The sequence below is a fragment of the Electrophorus electricus genome, chromosome 4 (assembly GCF_041902795.1).
Source record: "Electrophorus electricus isolate QZ-2024a chromosome 4, ASM4190279v1, whole genome shotgun sequence".
Taxonomy (NCBI): domain Eukaryota; kingdom Metazoa; phylum Chordata; class Actinopteri; order Gymnotiformes; family Gymnotidae; genus Electrophorus; species Electrophorus electricus.
Window position 1 is genome coordinate 9,062,995 of NC_137500.1, and position 21,748 is coordinate 9,084,742.

General features: G+C 38.2%; 1 protein-coding gene across 18 annotated transcripts in view; it reads right to left on the reverse strand.

Moving 5' to 3' along the window:
• nrcamb (neuronal cell adhesion molecule b) overlaps nt 1–17,553 on the reverse strand; it is a 70,198-nt gene extending 52,645 nt beyond the window's left edge. For 6 of the 18 annotated variants that reach the window (XM_081712207.1, XM_081712208.1, XM_081712203.1 and 3 more), the window contains exon 1: nt 17,328–17,550. The gene's annotated coding sequence lies outside the window, so the exon portion shown is untranslated. Of the gene's footprint in view, nt 1–17,327 lie in introns of all 18 variants that reach the window. The other 12 variants (XM_081712206.1, XM_081712201.1, XM_081712204.1 and 9 more) reach the window with 5 other exon arrangements.
• Nucleotides 17,554–21,748: the final 4,195 nt, after the last annotated feature.

Here is a 21,748-nt window from a genome sequence, read left to right on the forward strand (position 1 = left end):
TACAGTAGCACTTATGGTGCATGCAGCCATTGATTGAACTATTGGCCAGTTTTGCAGTGAGTGGTTCTGTCCTTGTGTCTTGTATTTTTAGCTTTTCAACCAAGTTGTGCTCATTGCTTAAGCTTTCGTAGAAGAGTATGAAAATTATTTTCTCATGTCTTTTCTCAGTTCCAAAGAGTAAGGGTAATGTGCTGGGCAGTGGAAATGCTTGCCTTTGAATTCTCTCAATTCTCTGTTGAGACCAGCAACTCACAATTTAATGTGAATGCCAGTGACGATGTTCCTGTCTCTGCCTCACTGTAACCTCACAGGAATTTACTAAAACCATGCTTCCTCTTTATGCACTGTCTACACTGACCAATCATCCAAAGTGAAACACAATAACTGTCAGACCGAGCCAATCATCAAGGGGCAAGAAATACAATACCTATCCAAACCCATCAATTGAAGGGTCAAAATGTGTATTAATGGGTGAGAGTTCTGGGAAGCCTCACACAGTGACATGCATGCATGGTGATAGTCCCTTTTCTTATGGTAAATTCTTTACTGACACACCCCATACACTGTGGTGTTGTGGTGCAAATCCTGACTTATAGCATCGTAAAACAGCATTGTCCCATCCAGAAGTGAATATGAAAGGGAGGTGGTTGCTGAGACTTTGACCATGACGCGGAGAAAAGAGGGGGTCTGGTCATTCTAAACCATGTTTGGCTCAGACACACCCTATACTCTCCCTTTTTTTGGTGAAGCAAAGTATACAATAGAGTAGTATAACACTCTACGTATAGAAGTCTTCAGCTCCCAGCAGGATATCTATTTAATAGCCAACACCAAGAAAGGGGATGCCACAGACCCATTTGGACTACAGTCAGTAATATTAGTAGTAGCCTATGACATGTATATCTGTTTATTTTAAGCATATAAAAATGTCAATCAAACAGGTCGGGTTTTTATGATTTAATTGCTATGCAATATAGTAAATGTCAAACAAGCAAGTGGTAGTTGTAGCTCAGTGGTTAAGGTACTTGACTTGGTATTGGTATCAATCATAATTGTAATTTGCTTTGGATAAAAGTGTCAGCCAAATTCTGTAAATGTAAGTCAAACAAATATATACTGTGATTAAGTCTGATCACTGCCCAATAAGTCACTCATTGCTAATCATGAAATGATTCTGATGGAGATGTGGGTTGACAAAAATAGAATTCTTACATTCGTCACTTCTGCCATTTACATTTTTAATACGATTTTTACCAGGATACTGAACTATTTTAATCTTAAATAGCATGTATCAGCCCACAAGATAGATCAAGGCCATATGCTAGACCTGGTTATCTCAAATAAATTAGATGTCATGGTCTCACAGACTATTGCATTAACCACTGAAGACTGTTGTAAGACCTATTTTAATGCTGATGCTGTAGAGACTTTCAAGGACCTTATGCTCTCCTTCACTTCTTTCATATCATAATTCTGTAATTTAGTTGAGAACTTTAGATCTAGACTTACTAAATGTATCAATAGTGTTGCTCCACAGAAAAACAAGATTCCCTTAGTATTGGTATTGAATAAATGCAATGAGTTATCTCCATTTATTTCCAACAAAATGACTGTTATAAAAATTGAAAGTAACACTCTGATTAGGTAACTCTTCCATCACTCAGGTATGTAATAAGCATAAAGTCAACTTATTCAGCAATCAATCTAAAAACGTAATATTATATTCTGCTTGAATTCTTTAAGCTGCCCTCTTGACCATTTATCCACCAACATTTCAATGAGGTTTTTAACTAATTATCAACTGACATCCTGAATATTGTCTATAATATTGTCTTTCATTATAGAATGTATGGACATAGTTTCAAAACAGCAATTCAAACAGCTATCCATATATCTCAAAATAACAGAGAATCTTGTCTCCCAGTGATTTGTAACTGTAGGGATGTAACATCCCATTTCTTGACAAAATTATTGGGACAGTTTATACTTATCTTAAATCCATAGGATAATCATATACAAAAACATAAATAGATTCATCCAAAAAAAATCTGCTTCTGAATACATAGCTGCTTTGTATTGTAGTGTGCCACAAAGTCTTTCTGTGCTTTTAAAATCTAACTTTATAATTGAGGCACCAAAGAGCCCATAACTATTATGTAAAGGTTCCGTACCTCTGATTTAGACTAAATTGTTTAAAAATCACAAAATTGCTGAGTATGGTCATAATAAAAAATGTTTTGACATTTTCCTGATACCGATAAATTCCTCACTGATAGACTGAAATTACTATTCAGGGTTTCCTTTCATCCCAATATGCGATCTGCTGAGTGGTGAATTTTATTTTGGAAATGGATGTCAGTAATGGAAAAGAGAGCAGAATGAGACATTTAAGCCACTTAACTGCCCCACTGTTCCTCCACTTAATCAGCCAATCAGGCTTCCTCAAGCTCATACTAATGCAATGGACTTTCACAACACAAAATATAAACTATTTAGTTAAAGATAGATTATATGTTATTACATGAAATGGAATACTATGAAGTGCAATTCCTAAATTAGCTTCCATATTTACAGCTTAATAAACATAGCATAACTGCAAAACATATTTGACTGAACATTTCCACCATCATATAAGAATTGTGTTGTGTGTTTAGATCTGAATGCTATTTTAATTGTAACATCCTCATTTATGCACACAACATGGTGAAACACTTTTTCATTCACTTTATTGTTCATGTAAACTAAGCCATTTTCCATTTCTATTAATGTAGGGGACAGGGAGTGGCACAAGTGACTCAAGAAATTTGCATACCATCTTCAGCTGGTCTGTGATTTAATGATTTGGATGAATTTCCATGGATGAATTTTCTCTTGAGCTGATGTGCTAAAGTCAGGGTGGGTAGCGCTGGTGACAGTAAATAAACTCGATAAGAATTTGCTCTCTGCTCGAGCAGTGCCCCTTTTAGAATTGAATATGTTAAGGTTGTGTTGTGGCATAAACCTCTGCAAACAACTTGAATGAACATAATATTATAGTCTCATTGGTCCTGTGCAACTTCAGAATGCAAGAACCACTTTATATTAGTAGTGTACTTTGAGGTTTTCAATTGAAAACCACAGAATACCATTTGATTTGGCGAAGCACTAAATAAAAGCAAATTCCACCGAAACTCTGAGGCTTATTATTGGGCAGTGAAAACTCAGTAGTTAAAGTACTCAACTTGTAATTAGAAGGTTCCCACTGTTGGGCCCTTGAGCAAGGCCTTTAACCCTCAATTGCTCAAGTTGTATTCAATGATCATTGTAAGTTACTTTGGATAAAAACAGATAAATTTTGATCAAAACAGACAAATGCCATAAATGTAAATGTATACTGAATGAATAAAACACAGTTGAGGCAGCCAGTTCTAGAATTGAAAATATATATATATATATATATATATATATATATATATATATATATATTAACAAAGTACTGTTTCAACTTGTTAGATCTATATTAATATAATTCTTTTCTGAAAATTTGTTTCTGAGTTAATGTAATGTTAATAACCTTTTAGGCTTTACACTTTTGTAGCAAAGTCAAATATTTGACTTGCTCCACACATTACCAGTTAGTTAACTCATTAATTGATGCATGCAAATGTTTTTATGTAAAAGAGCTGAAAATCTACTACTTCATGCTTTCCAACAGAAAGAGGTGTCAACATATCAGTCAAACTCTGTGACATCCATACATGCTAAAGAAGCATTCCTAAATTTGCCCTCTCTATTATTTGCAACTTCATAAACATATGAATCAAGTCCCTGTGCAAAAGGCCAGACAGAGGCAAAGCCATTACATATTTGTGAAGAGAAAAGGATTTTTCATCATAATGGATCCCGAAAATGCATTAGTCTTTTCCATTTTGCATCACTTGCATTTAAAATGCCTCAGTTCATCAAACTTTGGGTGGTTCTATATTTTATATTTTTACAGTGTTAGTAGGCTACCAGATGAAAAGGGAGAGCACAGTTATACTTGGAATGATGGCAATTGGCCAGGGTGACAGGTCAGAGAGGAGATATCATCATCCCCACACCAAGCCAAGGAGCCAAGACCCAGGGAGTCCATGCACCAAGGTCAACACCAGAGCTGCTGACCTGAGATTGAAGATCATGGCTAAACTGGACAGATTTCCAAGACATAACAGATTACCAAGACCAAGTGGAGTACCAGAAAGGCTGCTGGAAGATATGTATGTCGCTTTACAGACGATCACTGCTGTGACCATCACTGAGACCAACCAGGTGATATACCCCACAGCAACAGTGGTACTTGAGTGATACTCCATGGAGGATACTGCTCCTTGATTATGTTAATCTTGTAGCCAAGACAAACATCATAAAGGAGCAATATCCTCCATGGAGAAGGAGGTTGGAGGCCAAGATAACCAAGATACAGGCAACACAGAGAGAAATCAGCCAGCTATCAGAAATGCATACAGGCATAATGAAGGTACCTGAGAACTACAATAAGATGTCCATACCTGAGGCCTTGGAAACTGCCAAGACAAAATTAATAACAGCTCTGGCTGCCCACCTGAAGAGGTGCACAAGCAAAGTAGAAGATAGAAGAATAAACAGAATGTTCTAGCATAAGCCATCCAAATGTACTCTTGGTGGAAGGGTAATAGCATAAGAACAGACCCAACAAATCAGGAAACTGAAAAAAACTAGAAAGGCATATGGCAGGGGGAGACATCACACAACATCAGTGCAAATTGGTTAGAACCACAGCAACCTCCAGTATCCAGTATCTATCATGCCCAGAAGACAGACGCCAAATTGGCTAGCTGGCTTTTTTTTTTTTTCTGAACAGATAAGAAATGAGCTTCAGTAAAGGCTATCTAACTTATCCCAGCTACTATATGAGCATAAAAAAAAAAAATCAACATTTCAGTAGTCACATTTATACTCTTTGGTCCGTGTGCAACTGGGTTATCAAGTCGGGTATTTGAGACACAGCTGGTGAAGTATTTCAACAAATATTTGACAAATATTATATTCCATTTAACAAATACTGTGTTCTTATATTGTTGTCAAGGCTGTTACCTCTGTGACTACTAAAATGTCACAGTATGGTAGCTAGCTATCTACATCCATCCACTTTACTCCGTGCTGTGAACTGGTCGGTGTTGTCCTGTATGTCATCCTGATTACTGTAATTTCATATTTTTTGTTTGCACTTGTGTTCTTCTTTTGTGTTGCATCATGGTCCTGGAGGAGCGTTATTTCTTTTCACTGTGTACTTGTATATAGACTCTAGATGTGATCCCGATTAGTGCGGGCTAATGCTACACCGGAAGAGCGGATGTGCCATGGCTGTTTATTGCATCGGCAACAACCATGGTGACAGGACTATATGACAGAAATCGCACGCATGACTCTAAATTGACTCGCATTTACGAAAGCGATTACTCGATGCCTTGAATGAATTCTGACGCGCAATCAAGTTACTCTACTTATGCCCATCTTAGCCAATGGCTATTTATGGTATCTAACAGAACCCATATTGCTAGTACCTGTTTTTGAAGAGGTTATTCAGTTTTGTGACTGAACACTGCTCAGATTTCGCTACCGTTAGAAAGCCAACTACCTAACCTAGCCAGGCAACGTTAGATATTTAAGTGAAACAATGTAAAATGTTGTGTGTAACTTACAATCTAGCTAAATATGGCTTCATTTGACACCAGTGAGGCACTTCATAACTGCACCAAGCTACAACAAGAGCAGTATGCTAGCATAGTGTAAGTCTCGCCTTCATTTGCCAGTTAATATTGCGCTCGTCTGGTGCTTGTTTGTGTAGATTGCGTGTCCTCAACCTGGCAACTCCCGTGTGTCCGATTCTGAGTAGGAGGGGCCAGGTGCAAACAACTCTCCAAATATTTTGAATTTGGACTTACCATTTTTACTCTACATGTCAATACTGCGTATCGGTCCTAAATACATACTCATAAATGCAATTTTTGATTAACACTCAAACAGCATACAGTATATTCCTGAAGTATTTGGACCATTACGTTGAAATTGCTTGATTCAATAGCCTCAGGTTCTTCAGATTAATTATCAGAAAAAGAATATTCCTTTATGTATAGCAGGGTTACCCAGTTTCAATTCTGAGGAGCCAGAGTCCAGCACAGCCTGCTGATTTCTCTGGCTGTATATGATTCCTCTGGTAATTAACTAGAATCTGAGGGGGTAGCATATTACACAGCAAGAACCCCAGTGTTTAATTACCTCTTACAGTGTTCATTTGTGTCCAGCTGGATTTATAAAAACAATAGATGTTAATCCAAAATTGGAGTTTTTTCTGTGCAGTTTTATTACATGGCAAAACAGTCATAATGCTTTAGCAGATGTGCAGGTAACTGAGGGTAACAACATAAAGTACAGCTGACCTTTGGAGAACTTGGATATTAAGGAATCCAACAAATGTATATAGTGTTGAATAAAGTCAGAATGAGTCCATGGTGTCTCTTTCTGAAACAAATGATGATTTAAAAAATATTTAGCAGTTTCTAGTTTGTTTCATTTACTAACAATTTGTTTACAGTTGTAGCCTTTATGAAAGAGGCCATTGCAACAACTATACCAAATATAAATATTTGAATGTAAATCTTGTTTGATGTCATCCTTCTCATCCATGTCTTCTGCCCCATTTTACGGTTCACACTTTTGACAACAATAGATCTGAATTTGGAACATTGTGGCAAAACTGGCTCTAGCGTTCCTGTGGTTATAGTATTGTCTGTCTATACCCTGAAAGAGAGACCCATATTTTATTGTCATCAAAACAAGTGTGGCACAGCATGCCTCACTAAGTCTAAGGGTACATCTTTGTCACCAACTCAGCACCATTTCCTTAGCACTAACCTGAACCTGTGGCTACATATAAGATTAACAGCACCATTAAACTTTTGCTAAAGGCTACATCCTGGGAAACCAAGTCTTTGAACCAAGAGAGAAAAGCAAAATGAATGCGTGCAGTGTTTACTTTCATTTACTGCTTTTAAAATCACTCAGAGGATAAAGTCTATAAAGCCAAAGGTCACTGAAACAGTTGCATAATAAACATGCTCTTTAAAGGGTTATTTTAAAGTTTATTGAAGAAGTGTTGTTTAATACTTTTGAGCTAATATAAGCTCCCTCAAACTTACAGTGTTTCCTCTTTTTTCAGGTTGTGGTAGCAATGTAGGGTGGGAGGTTTCTCTTCTGGAATCTTGTAGTGCTCTGCCCTTTTTTAATATTCCACATGGAGGATTGGAAACTCTGACACAGCAAACTTGGTTTGATAACAGTATTACCTAAAGCTCAACTATTTCAATATTTGAGGAATTGGCGACCTCTCTGATGGAAATATGCAATTCATCGAAATGTGCAGAAGAACATTTTGTAATGTGAGTTGTGCTGCATTCTGTTTCCCTGAGCAGATTTATCTGATGATTGCAAGTGCATTCCTGTTGAAGGAGTATTAAAAAATAACTCCATAAGAATTCTTGGAAATGTCCTCTGAGGATGTATTGTGAATTATCTAGTTTCAAAACACAGCAAATATATACTGTTTTGGCATAGCTTTCTAAAGAACAGTACATTGCCCTAGCTAAACAGCTCATTATATAAATGTTAGCAACCTTGTTAAAGAGGTACATTGTCACCAGAAACTCATATCTAAGGTTTAACCCAATAATTAATGAATATGACAGTATTTATTCTCCTGTGTATCTGTGCATCTATTTGAATGATCTCAAATGCAAATTCAACTTTTTACTGATAAGTATATGATTTCCATTATTGACTTTGGATCAAGTTATTTTTGAATACTCCTTAAATGTGAATGCATTCACAATCGATAATTGCTTGAGCAAATGGAATGTAGCACAACCCACATTACAAAATGTTCTTCTGGACATTTCATGCAACTACATATTTCCATTAGAGTGGTCACTAATCTCTCAGTCTTACATAGTGTAGCTTTAATGTCCCAAATAATCTTACAATTACATGTAATTTATTTTAGAAAAGACACTGACTGAACTTTTCATGGAGTTAACTGCAAAAAATATAAAAAGGCAATAAATCTGCACCAGTCTCAATTTTTTTATACATTTCTTTGTTGGGTGTGACTCTTGGAGACAAACAGGGAAACACTGTTCTGAACAATGAATCACTACCTCCTTGATATCCATGCTTTGCCACTTTCCGTTCTACTCAAAATCAGATCAAAGAGCCTCTTGCCTACAGACTACGTGAGAGGGCAGCTCTTGATGTGGACACTTTGAAATGTTTGTAGGTAGCAGCAAAGACTGAAGTTATATAGCAGGAAGTGGTGGGCTGAGGTCAGTATCATAGGTCTGGGTGGTGGAAGAAAATGTCTGGTCCAAAGGGCTTATCACCCCAAACATACAGAACATAGTCACTAGAAGACAGTCATCCTTGTCACTCTCATAGAAAAGAGATGGAGTAAGATTTGCATTTGGAGTATGTTATACTGACCACACACACACAAAAGAAAATATCCACAACCCAGTTTGAAACACAGCCTCCCTTTTCCAAGTGGTCCCTCCTTTCAGGCATGTCTTCTGGTAAATCAAAGTTTGCCCAGGTCAATTACTGATATTCTCATCCTCAACATTGCCAGGAGTTTCCTGCTCCTGGCAATGATGGATTTAGGTCAGGCAGGTTATTTGGTAGGGTAAAGGCAGTTATTTTTTGTTTTTGTTTCTAAAATTTCTGGTAGGTTTATGGTGAGATCAAGGAAGTAGATTTATCTCACGGTCACAGGTCTGATTTTAGGGTTTTGGGGGATAGATAATCTTGATGGCTAGTCTGACTGCTGGCGCCCAGAACTTAATTGGATTTTTTTCCACCATGAAGAATCCAGTGAGGGACATCTCTTTATGGTTTAACCAAACCATGATTTTGAACAAGGAGTTCTTTCAAGTATCAAAATGGACAACATATGAGTCTTGTCCAGTGATAGACAAAAAAAGTCAGTACATTGTCTATTTTCATACGTCATGCACTTTTCATTATTCAAAAAACAAATCTTTTTTATGAGGTGTTAGACTGCTGCTAGCTATATTGAACCATTTGTACCATTACACCAGAGAAAACAAGTATCACTCATTACTCACCTCAAAGAGCAGTTCTAAAATAGATTCTGGAGCCAGAACTAACATTCTGATTCATTAATTGTGTGGGCACACAGGATAAATCTATGGGCTACTTAACTGGAGAAGAGAGGCTCTCAAGTTCTGCTCATCCAATAAGGTGAAGGTTTGTGTTTCCACATAACAAAACTGCCCATCTCTGGTTACACTGAGAATGGTGTGCATGACCACATCCTTTCCACAGGGAGGATAATAGCAAATTGGATCTATAGTACCAGGGACCACTCTTCCCCTGGCCCCATATAAGGAATCCCCTGAGAGAGAAAGGCCTGTGTGATTCAACAAAGGAAACACTACATGGATAGCTGTGGGACTTTGATGTCAACGAGGATTTATGTCCTGCCTGGAAGTTTTAAAATCCACATAATGTATCTGACTTAACATGAGTTTCAAGGATTCACATAGGCTTCTTTTTAAGCAACATAACTTTGTTTGTTTGAGTGTTTTTGAGTGAATTAACAAATGTAAACACAACTAATCCATGACATGTCTCATAAATTATAGTTATCATTTAGCTATCACTCACTGCTCAGTTATAAGGGCATTTTAGGAGCCACATTAATTCAGAACTCCACTTATGTGGATCTTTCAAGCTGTTTAGCTTTAAAAACTGATGTGATTTTTGAGCAGAGTGAACAAAGCTGAACAGAACTCAGCAGCATATATACCATCAGGGTTATAGTGTCTTTTGGTGGAAATTTAGCCTAAGAGATTTTTTATATATACAATAATATATAAGAATTTATGTTACCATTCTAGTTCACGTGCTGTATGTGTTTATATTTAATCTAATAACTATTTATCCATGTGAGTATGAAGGATTCTCTTTCTTCATGAGGCTGGTGAGTATTGTTTTTTTTTATGCTACTTGTGTCTATTTCTTAGCCATTATCCTGCCAAAAAGAGTGATGTCATGACATTGGCATTTGGGTCTGACAGGTCGGAACACATTTGTAAAACTTTTGAAAGTGTTGAATCAATTTCATATTTCTCTGTCTTGGGCCTTCTAGCAACTCTGAATCTGCCCCCCTCATAGGAAGCAAATTACGGTGGAGTCTGAAGGCATGTACATCTGACAAACATCAACATATTATGAAACAAAGTACTGACTATAAGACAGAGGCATTACTCCCTCCTGAAGTTACTCAAGAGGAGTTACTATGCTTTTTTTTCAGCAAATGTTTCATAATCCCTGACTATGTTTAAACAGAACAGAGGGTGGGGAAAGCTGTTCAATGGATAAGACTTAGAAAATGAAATATTGACAGCCAGACAGTTAGACAAATTGTTATGGATGTCCACACATACACACACTCCCATACGCACTGATGCTGTACAAATACACAAAAGGAATTGCCTGACAGATAATGAAACAACTGCATTCACTTTTCACAACTTGATGACCAGACATATTTTCCCCAGAGGATGAAATACAACCAAGCATGCCTAAAACCAGAAAACTTAAAACTGTATCTAGATTAACTGTATAAGAGATTATTTCAAACCTACTATGTGACTACAAGTATTTTTACAAGTACTTGTACTTGTATTTTACAAGTATTTGTACAACTCAGAAATACAGACAGTTACAGACTGCAAGTTCTTAAAAGGATTACGAGTTAGCCAGGAATATTTAAATAAAAACTGTAAGAACTGTTTCTAATGGCTTGTCTATAATGAGCTGCAATAGTTACAGTTTTCATAATTCTGGATATATGTTTTTCAACAATATGCCAAATTATTGCAAAAAAAAAAAAAAAAAAAAAAAAAAAAAAAAGAGCATGTGAACAAACTGACCCATGACCAGTAATGTACAACCTCATTTTTAAACAGTTCCTTGCACTGCAGGAATATAGATGTAGATATTATCTGAAGTGGTGTCACCTACGGAACAGAGAAAGTAGACAGACAGACAGAGAAAGAAGGGGGACCTCCACAATGAGGTTAGCAGTTAAAGAGGTCAGACTGAATTCAGCTGCACAGCCCAAGGCTGCCAAATGCAAATGAATGAAGAGGGAAGGATGCCAGTTTCTCAGGCTCTTTTGTTCTTCATTTCATTAAAAGCTTTATTTCCAAATATTCTACTTTGAAGGAAGAGAAAATATTGTGGGTGTTAATTATATGTTGGGGAGGAGGTGTTCACTTTTGTTTTAGGCCTTAGCTCAGCAAAGGAAACAAATTACAATCTCCCACAGAACATTTTTATATTTCATAGCATATTACTGTACATGTTAGTAAAGGTTTTGGTGATTCAAGACCAAGCTTCCTGTTCTACTCCAAATAGCTAAGGTCTGAATTTGGACAGGCAAAGCTGACCAAGTATCAGTGAAAATGGCTACATCTGCCAAGAGTGTAAATGGCTCTCAGCACTTGCCAAAAAAGCTGAATTTGTCATAGCTGACAGACTGAATTAGGCTCCCAGCTAACCTCTCTAAGCTTCATTGTCCTGACACACTTCCTGATTGGACTGTTTGAATGTCTCTCTCCATGTGACCCCTCTCTTCCCTATGATTGGTAGTTAATGGATGGGGAATGGTATTTTTTGTGCTGTGTTAATATTATGATTATAATGGGTTTTTGACCTCAATCTTCTCTAATCATTTCTAAGCAGAGAGAAAGATCATGGGATGGGGGTGGGGGTGTGGGGTAGATTATGCTTTTAAATAACACACAGCCTGGGCAGGATAAACAGGATAAAAACACAAAACACAATATTGTATTCAATATTGAAACAGTAATTTTCATTAACCAATTCATTCATTCATTCATTCACTCATTCATTCTTTCTTTCCTTCATTTTGAAAGATTACATTACAACATTGATCATTATAAAGTTAGGACAAGTTAGGCTGTCTCATGCTAACAGTCCCTACCTAGTCTTTTTTTAGTCTGTTCGAATATAATGTTCCACTGGCAGTCTCTGAACTGTGTTAGAGCTGATAGGAGGAAAAGCTGATTGGCTACAGCCAATCAGTGCCTCCGTGAAAGGAGTGGAGACTCCAACTATTAACCGCACAGGATTAAGAATCCCTCACTCTTACAAAGATGGCTCAAAACTCACACACATATTTCTAAATGCAGGCAAACACAGAGCAGGCTACATATGAAGATGTATGCACTCATGCTTAGAGACCTGAACTAGATATGCATAATGCTCATTGCTACTGGATGCTCTACAATATTCACCCCATGCTATCTCATACCATCTGTAATCGGTGATCTACCCCATTGCTTCAGTCTGTCCGCTGGCCAAATCTGCCCAAGTGCATCTAATCATTATTTGCATCTAATCATTATTTGCAATCACATACACTGCAGTTCAAACAAAATCAGCTTAACATATAAATTTGGGTATTAGTGATACACAGTGCACTGTTTTGCAAAATGTGCAAAATGACTCAATCCTAAATGCAAGACAAAATGTTCAAAGAGCTGTTCATATCAGTACTTATCGACACTGCAATGATCATTGAACTGGTGCTGTGTGCACTAAGGAATAGGAGTGCTAATTGTAAATCAGGTTCTTCCATGACCTCACTGGCCTTACTAATCATGTCCTTAAAAGCAGGCTGACCCAGAAAGTTCAGCTCCTTTCAGATGCTTTGTGAACATGGGCCAGACCTCTGTAATGGCATGTTGAGCAGCATTGTGCAACAGGTGTGTAGCAGGCCAGAAAGTAACCTATTCCAATACAGAATAGCTATGAAAATAATGCTGTGCTCTCTGAGCACTGAAAAGCTTTTGGATTAATTTCTTACTGCTGTTTAAAACTCCTGCCTGAGAATTGGAATAACAATTGTGTTATGTACTTTGATGACCAGTGAGACAACAGAAGAAAGTAGAGGGGATGGGAGACTACAAGCAAATGGGAGAAGTCATGAAGATGTACCTCAAATGGTTCTCACCGAAGGTGCCTGTCTGTGTCAAGTCTTTAAAAATTGAAAATGGCTTGAACACAAAGAACACGGAGAACAAACATTTTCCTTCCTTTACTTTTCTAGCTTCTGTGATTAATCCTCACCTCAGACTCTCTGTAGCTCACTCATCACATTTTCTCCTCTGCTCCTCCATCCTCATCCTCATCCTCTCTCTCTCTCTCTCTCTCTCTCTCTTACTCCTTTTGTTGTTGTAAAGGGAGTAAAGAGCGCCTTTGCCGCTCTGACCTCCACCACTGGAAATCTTTTCTCAAACATCTGTCACCCAGAGGTTGGTCAGAGTGCAGCCAGGCAGCCTGAGAAGCCCTGGAGGAGAAACATTCTACAGCTCCTTTTGTGATGCATCTCTGTCCCTCCCCCCCTGCCCCCGTGTTACTAGCCCCTCTTCACCAGAAAGAAGCGAGAACAACAGTCCACCAGAAGAGAAGGAGAAAAGAGGCCTCCTTTGTCCTTGCCAATCCCTCCCCACTGCCCACCCATTTAAACGTCCCGTTGAAGTACATGATTCCTATGCTTTTGCCTACTGCTCTTATTTTCCAAGAACTGCCAACAAACCACTTCAACTTTTGTGGATAGCAACTTTCATAGAGATCTATAAACCTTTCGACCAGCGCCTGAATACCATACATTCCATTTTCATGAAGGCCTATAGTAAAAGCCCAGTCTGCTTCATCTTAAAAACTCTCATCTGCCCATGTGTAGAAATGAAACCCTCTAATGTGTCTGTGGGTGGTGCTAACAAAGATAGCCACAGCAAACCACGACCTGAAATGTTCTGACCATTCTTTTAATCTGGCAGCAAGTGATCTTTGGTGTTGACAGGCCAACAGGCAGGAGCTTATGAAATATGCATCCCCTCATGGCGAGGTTCATTCTATCAAATGAGACATGGGGCTTAATCGTGGCTGGGTGGCGCTTTGGTCTGCTACAAGCCCTAACATCATGCAGCGTGAACCAGCCAGTCTGCAATGTCGGGGGGCAGGAGGGTGAGCTCTGTATGTCTTGTAGAATTACCATCACATGTCACTTCAACAGAAAAACTTCCTTTCCAAGGCACATCTCTCAAGAGGTTTTTTTTGGAGAATATAACAATACTACAAGTGACACAAGGTCACAAATAACAAGCAACACAAGCAGTGAAGCTATCCAGTGGCATGAGCTAAAAGTCCTTTCCAATAAGAATGGTCTGCTACAGTGAGGAATTCACCAGATTTCTAACAACAACAACAACAACAACTCAGACAATTCTAAACAACCACATATTATATCTTGCGAAAAACCAACATCAAATTAAAAATATGGAATTAATGTATGTTGAGTGACTACAAAGCACTCGTACACTACAACATGAGAAATCTTCTGGGAGCAAGAGAAGTGATTGTTCCAAAGCTAAGGTTTTCAGCTGTGTTGCATTAAAGTGGGATTAAAGAGTTCAATTCATTTATCTCCTCTTTTTGTTAGTGTTATTCTGATCTATCCATCTGCATTCATCTGTGTAAATTTATTGCAAGATGTAAACAGCAGCAGAGGGTTTTGGCTCTCTGGAAAGCCATTGATCCTCATTAGACTTCACATCAAACCAAGTGTGAAAGCCTAATTATGACTGCCTGCTTGACATCACTTATGTTGATCCAATAGACATGCCAGTCCAGTTTGTGTGTTTGTGTGGGTGTGTGTGTGCGTGCAGTGTGCAGAAAATAGAATACATGTACATGGGAAGTCATGTATATATAACTGTGAATGTAGGTATGTGTGTATGTATGCTGTGAGCATTACACAAACATAGCAGCAGCATTACACATTACACAAACATTATCATGACATAGATTTTAATAATATTTTGTAATAATCACGTGAGATTATTATATTTCAAAACTGTGCTTTGGAGAATGTAGCTTCCCTATTATCATGGTGCTACATAACAGTATATTGATTCATGTCCACACAACACAACATTGTCAAAAGAGTATTTAAAACAAAATTTGTTACAAAAGTAAACTACCTGTGAGAGAAGCCATAAAGAGGCACCCTCATTTCCACCTGCATATCTCTCATTATGGCCTCTGCAACTGGATCAATTCCACAGGGGACTCAGATATGATATCAGCAGTCTTAGCCAGTCTGAGAGTGCTTGGAGAAGCTGTACTGTTCACTCTTTAAGAAGAGAGGCAGAGACTGGCAGGCGACAGACCGCTGATACCCTGCCTGGCTTGGCAGTAGAACAGCCAGCATGCCTCACAAGCCCACACTGTGGAATAAGCAACATTCATAACCAGCTGCCACAGAGGGTCTTCCTCCCACAACACAGCTCTTTCCCATGGGCTGCAAGCCATTCTTGGGGCAGATCTGCGAGTACAATCTTCCATCCCACGGCTACAGTGACGCCTGTGCCATCTGCATCTGGGAAACTACACGTGACTGGCGTGTCTCTTACAATCACTCTCTTGCTCACACACATTATCTGACACACATGTAGGCCAGTGCCTTTTAAGCACATTTCAAACCTTTTTACTTATTCTGCCCATCTGCCAAGCTGGGGGTTTGCAACACTGACTAGATAGAGTGTTTAGGGTCATAAAGAACCACCCTGCAAATCCTCCTAATCCCCTACAAATTTTCTTAACTGAGAATAACAGATAGTTCCCTCTTTCCAAGTTCAAAATAATTTAAAACTCCAAATTTCATAATTCTACAACTTGGAAAGCTGTCTGTCTTCTTTTTTGACAGTTGAATTTAAATAAGGGGTATTATTGTTTCAAGAGTATTAACAGCAACTGTTGGAAAAGCTCAGCTATCTCTACTGAGATATCTGAGAACATGGCACTCATCATTTACAATGTATTATTTGGGAGATTTGACCCAATAATGGCGTGCGGTGGGATGATTGTGTGGCATGTGTATGGGTGTGCATAGTTTGTGTGGGAGGGTCACTCTGTGAATGAAGCACTGACTCAGGAAGACTAATGGGGGAGGGTGGGAATGCTTCTTTGCACAGGAACGTTTGTTTGGGTGAAGAATTAATGTCTGAGGAAAAATACAAAGACTCTGATGTTTATTCATATAAATTATAATTATTATAAATGGTTGATTAAGCACTAGATATAACACTGATGGTTAATTTTCTTTACTTCAGTTTAAACAAATGTAAAAACATAAAGGATAAAACATATAATGAACAAAATATAGATGTTTAGTATCATAGTAATGGTATATAAAGCAGTAGGCTGTGATTCACTATTGTTGTGCTAAAATACAAAATGTACTATTATTTTAAATAAAAATGAACATATTCTCTTTTCTTCAGGAATGAATAAATTGACCTACTTTGTCATAAGATGTTATTAACAGTGAGCAGTCCTATAGTCACTGTCACTGCTGATATATTCATTACTATGAATGAATTGTCATTGTTACTATAGATTATAGACTATGTAACATACTGAACTGCAGTAAAATAAATATACGACAATGTGTTCATATATAGATAGATAGATAGATAGAGAGAGAGAGAGAGAGAGAGAGAGAGAGAGAGAGAGAGAGAGAGAGAGAGAGAGAGAGAGAGAGAGAGAGAGAGATTTGAAATCAACCTCTATCGTCCAGGGCAAATTAAGACAGCATACTATTATGAGTAATAACAGGTGTTTCAGATCAGTGTAGCGTGCGCCCAAAAAGAGACTAGTTACACGGGATGCGTGTGACAGATGTTCGAGTGCACCTGTTTTTATCACGTGAGCGCTAATCAATATCATTGCAGATGTTCGTACAATTTATAAGTACCCAGAAGTTGTGTCCTAAAGTACATAAGAATTCTCCCATATTTTAATATTGATTTAGTCAGACTAGCCAGTGTTTCCTGTCACGCATCTAATTATATTCATCATGAGAGCATTGGCTCTAACAAGGCGCATGACAACTGTATGGATGTTACACGCCTTAGAAAACAACTCTGAAATTGCACTTCAAGTGTCCACAGCGTCGACATCCACGTCAATTCAAAACACAGTAAAATAACATGAACGTTTAAAGAGAAAATACACACCCCGAGACCAAATGGTCACTGTCTCGGAGAATGCGCATTTGTATTTCTGATAGCTTTGCACCTGCTCCCTCATAATAACCTCCAAACTAACCATTGTAAGCGATTCAGACTCTGTAATAATGACAAACACACCGTACTTACCCACTTAATTAGGGAACAGATTCCTTCCTATGTTACTCTTGCTCTTTTGATCGGATTCCCGGTATCACTGAACTCTGCTGACGGGTACTCCTTTCCTCCGTCTCTCTTATCGGCTCAAATGCCGAGCAACACTTCTCCGCGCACGCTCCGTTCAGCCAGGGACTGCAGCGACGCTACGCAAACGGAAGGTGGCCGTGGCTGTGTGGCAGGAGTCCGCATTGGCAGAAAAAATCCGAGCTGGTACCTATCTCCGTCCCAGATGGGACCCAGGTGTGATGCCATAAGGATTATGTACACTAAAATGATTTTGCACGCTGCGTTGAATATTACCCCCCTTCCTCGGGCTGCCGAGACCCCCCCCCCCTCACACACACACACACACACACACACACACACACACACACACACACACATACATACATACATACATACATACACACACACACACACACACACACACACACACACATTCAAAATTAAGCATATAAATCACAAGTTTATAATGGTTGTAGCAAACCACTGCCTTTGTAAGAATAGTACCTGATTCATTTTCATCATGATCTGTGTAGTGATGCAAAGTTCCAATAGCTGCATCTGGTGCTGGCAGTGACAACAATACATTTTTTAACACTGTGCCACATTATTTGTAAATATTTTTATAAAAATGTATTAAATATACAAGCATTTCAATATTAATCCTGTGGCATTGTAAATAGGGGCTATCCTATATAAAACTATAAATCTGTATTGCATCTACATTTTTTTTTCAACTTTTTAAATCACATTCTGTAAATTTGACTGCTGTCATTTGTATACACTAGCAGCTTCAAGCTAGGAGCTTGAACAAAACAGGATTTATCTATTACCTTCTGCTCTGCCTAGGGAGTGATAACAGAAATGAAAGATTATGATCAAGGCAAGAAGGAGTGTGAGAGGGAGGGGGGAGTGAATAATCATGCTGATCAGGACTGAGAGACAAGCTGACCAGCCGAGTACCATAGCAGCCAAAAAGGATCTCACTGTTCCCATGGCCCATTCTTTCAACCATCTCTGCATTTTTGACAATGATCCTTATGCACCCCTCGCTTCAGGCACTTCTACTCCACCACCAACGCCTCAGGCAGCTCCCATTATCAACAGAAAGAGATCATGGGACACGTGTCCATATACACCCCATAGCTGACAAGAAGAAGAGCTTTAATTGTTCCTGCCTTTCATCTCACACTGCCTACAGACATGTCTGCATGCTATTTGGATCCAATGAAAACATAATTTTTGTTAGCGGTATACTTGTAAGTCTATTTTGTGCAAGTTCTTGGAGGGCAGTTATGGTACAGAATAATTTAGAGGTCACGGGGAAGTGGGAATGAAGTGACATTGAAGTAATGTCGGAGGGAAGTAAGAGATAAGAAATATACCTAAATAAGAGAGATTTTAACAACCCTCATGATAGAGTCAAATGAGGATACCTTGGCATTTTTTATGAATCTTTAACCATCTAGGACTTTCAAGAAACTGTCCAGCTTTCTGCTTTTGTCACTGGAGACAAAACTTTGTCCAGAATCCCAGTTGCAGTGTGATACAAGTGGATATCAGAATGATCCTCTGTTCCTTTTGAAACTTCAAATATGGTGAAGCAAAAAGAGACCCCCTATTCCAACACAGCTAAGCCACCCAATAAACAGCTTTCACAAATAGAAGAACTGGGAATCATTGCCTAATAGGGGGTACTCAAGCAGGCATCTTGGATGTTATTTGGCTTTAACACACAAACACTCTCAAAACACAATCTGTTATATACACATGTACAATCAGGTCACATGACTCTAAAGACTTTCTGCCTCTGAAAACATTTGTAATGTGCAAGGATGAGGTTCATTTCTGAATTCAAAAGTGGTACAAGTATGTTTCCTGTGGATCAGTTAAACTTTAAAAACAAGAAGACATATTGTTATATAACAGCTCACAGTGAGAGAGAATTAAAATACATTTGAGTTGGGAAAAAAAAAGCTTTCAGTCATTTCCTTCGGTGCCATAACACTCTCAAGAGAATGTGGAGTTAGTATATATCAGAGTATATTTTTCTCACTCTGGGTACTCCCACTGGGAATTTGCTTTTGGTTTTCAGGGCTGTCCTGACTGAGAATAGGAACAGGAACACTGCCAGTGGCCTGGAAACATCGGTGCCTTGTTTAAGAGCTAAAGAGTCACTCCAGCAACTCAGGATGGGAGTTTAAAACCTGTAGCCCTACTGTGAGAATGTGACAGTGCTCAGCCAAGGTCAGACGCATTAACAAACCCTTCAGCACTGTATTGAGAAGGGAGATCAGCCACTAGTGACAGATGCCACAGAAGGATACTCGTCAACAACCTGACAAAATGTCTGGGGGAGAAAAACAAAGAAAGGAAAGCATAGAGAGCTTGAAAAAAAAAAAAAGCAAGTCATTGACAATTTTTTTTTTTATAATAATCTGATTGCTTGCCTTGAATCCCACATAGCCTCCGTGAATCAGCACCCTGAACTCTTCCATCGGTAGTCACAACCCTAAACACTCTCTACTCTTGCATATCTCAGGGCATCAAGTCAGTTGCTATTCTGCTATTCTTAGTTTTTTTTTAAATTCATGTTTGCTATCCCTATAATGAGAACATAAATTGTGTGCACCATTTCATAAGAGCAGACATAAAATTACTCCCCAAATTCTATGTATAACATCTTGTCATTAACTCATATACTATTGACATTCTGTCCTGTAGTTCTCTTTTATAGAACATTATGATTTATCTTAAATGTGACCATGTGGTTGTTCAATCCAAAAGTGAATCTCATATTGCAGCACTTAACTGAACTTGCTCCAAGCAAGACTTGAACTAGGAAACTTTGGACTGGTAGTGTTAACAAGCAAAATGTTCTGAGCCCAGCCAGGGTAAATAAAGAGGATCTGACCCAAAACGTCAATGAAGACAAACAGCTCTTGTATGTAAAATGGTTGAGCAAAGCAGCTTCCAGGATTCAGTTGCAAAACAGACAGCTGCGTTTGCACTGACAATGCAGTTTGTCTTAAGAATATAGGAGCTGTCACAGTAGATATGTTTGTCACACCTCTGAGAGGAGACCAGGGGCATCTTAACAGTATATTAATACAGATAAGCAGACTCACAACACACACATGCATATATGCGCACATACACACACATGGGCACACAAACACAGAGAAACAACCTTTCTTCACAACTTTCAAATAGCCCAAACTGGACCTCTGCTTTGACAGTTAGAATTCTTACCAGGCTCTTTCTCCCAGTACCCAAACAGGTTAAAATACCAAAAACTTGCAACATTTATTTTAATGGATAATATAGCGCGGATTTGGAGAAAAAACAAAACACTTCCAAAATTGAAATGGATTATACCTGAACGTCTGGATGGCCAACCTGGAGTTAAACCTGCTTTCATTTGTACAATGAAACATACAATAAGGATAGGATGAAAGTTGTTTTTTTTTTAGTTATTTTTTTTATTATACATCATTCTTTCTTCATGGTCATTTAGTTGCAGGATAGAAGCAATTTGGCTGTTAAAATAAAAACAGACATTGATGTTTTATAGTTCTCTCTGCAAAGCAGATTAGCAGCAATAACACCTATGCTACTTGTCACAAGAAAAATTAGTACAGTACTAGTAGGCATGAATACAGTTGTAAACAGGTAATATTATCCAGCACAAGTAACACTTCACTTTTTGCTAAAATATGTATATACAAGTGATCTAAATGTCTATTCTGAGATTCTCTGTAAATTAGGCCAGCTGACTCACTCAATAAAACATGCAGTCTTTTTGGTCAGTTACTGCAGCATGTGTGACTAACGCATTCAAGACAGCAAACACATGCCAGCATGCAGGGAGGCAGGAGAACCATGACACAGTGGTAGTGTGTAAAAGAATGTTCAGAACACAATGAGAAACAATGAAGCTCAAACATGCTGGCAATGACATTAGACAAAATATACAGTGATATGTATTAAAATTCAGAGGCATCTGAGTATGAAATATTGTTAACATTTTTGTGTTCAATTATTTGAACTGTGCCAAAACACTTTAACAGAAACTTTGACTTGAAATACTATGATGTAATATCTCTTGTAGTAATCCTTTATGTGCATCTAGAATTAGTCACTTGAAATAAATACTTAAGCAATACTTTTACTTTAGTCTAATTACCTCTCAAATCCACACTGAAGACTTAATGACTTCTTCCAAAAGGTTAATTACTTTACCTTCCCTGCAAATAGGCATCACTCAGACCCTTTCACATCCACTTAAATGTACTGATCTTAGGAGTTTCTTTATATTAACCTTACACATTATATAGCAAATGCAATCATGTCAGCTTTCAGTCCCACTTCAATAGCCATCTCACAGA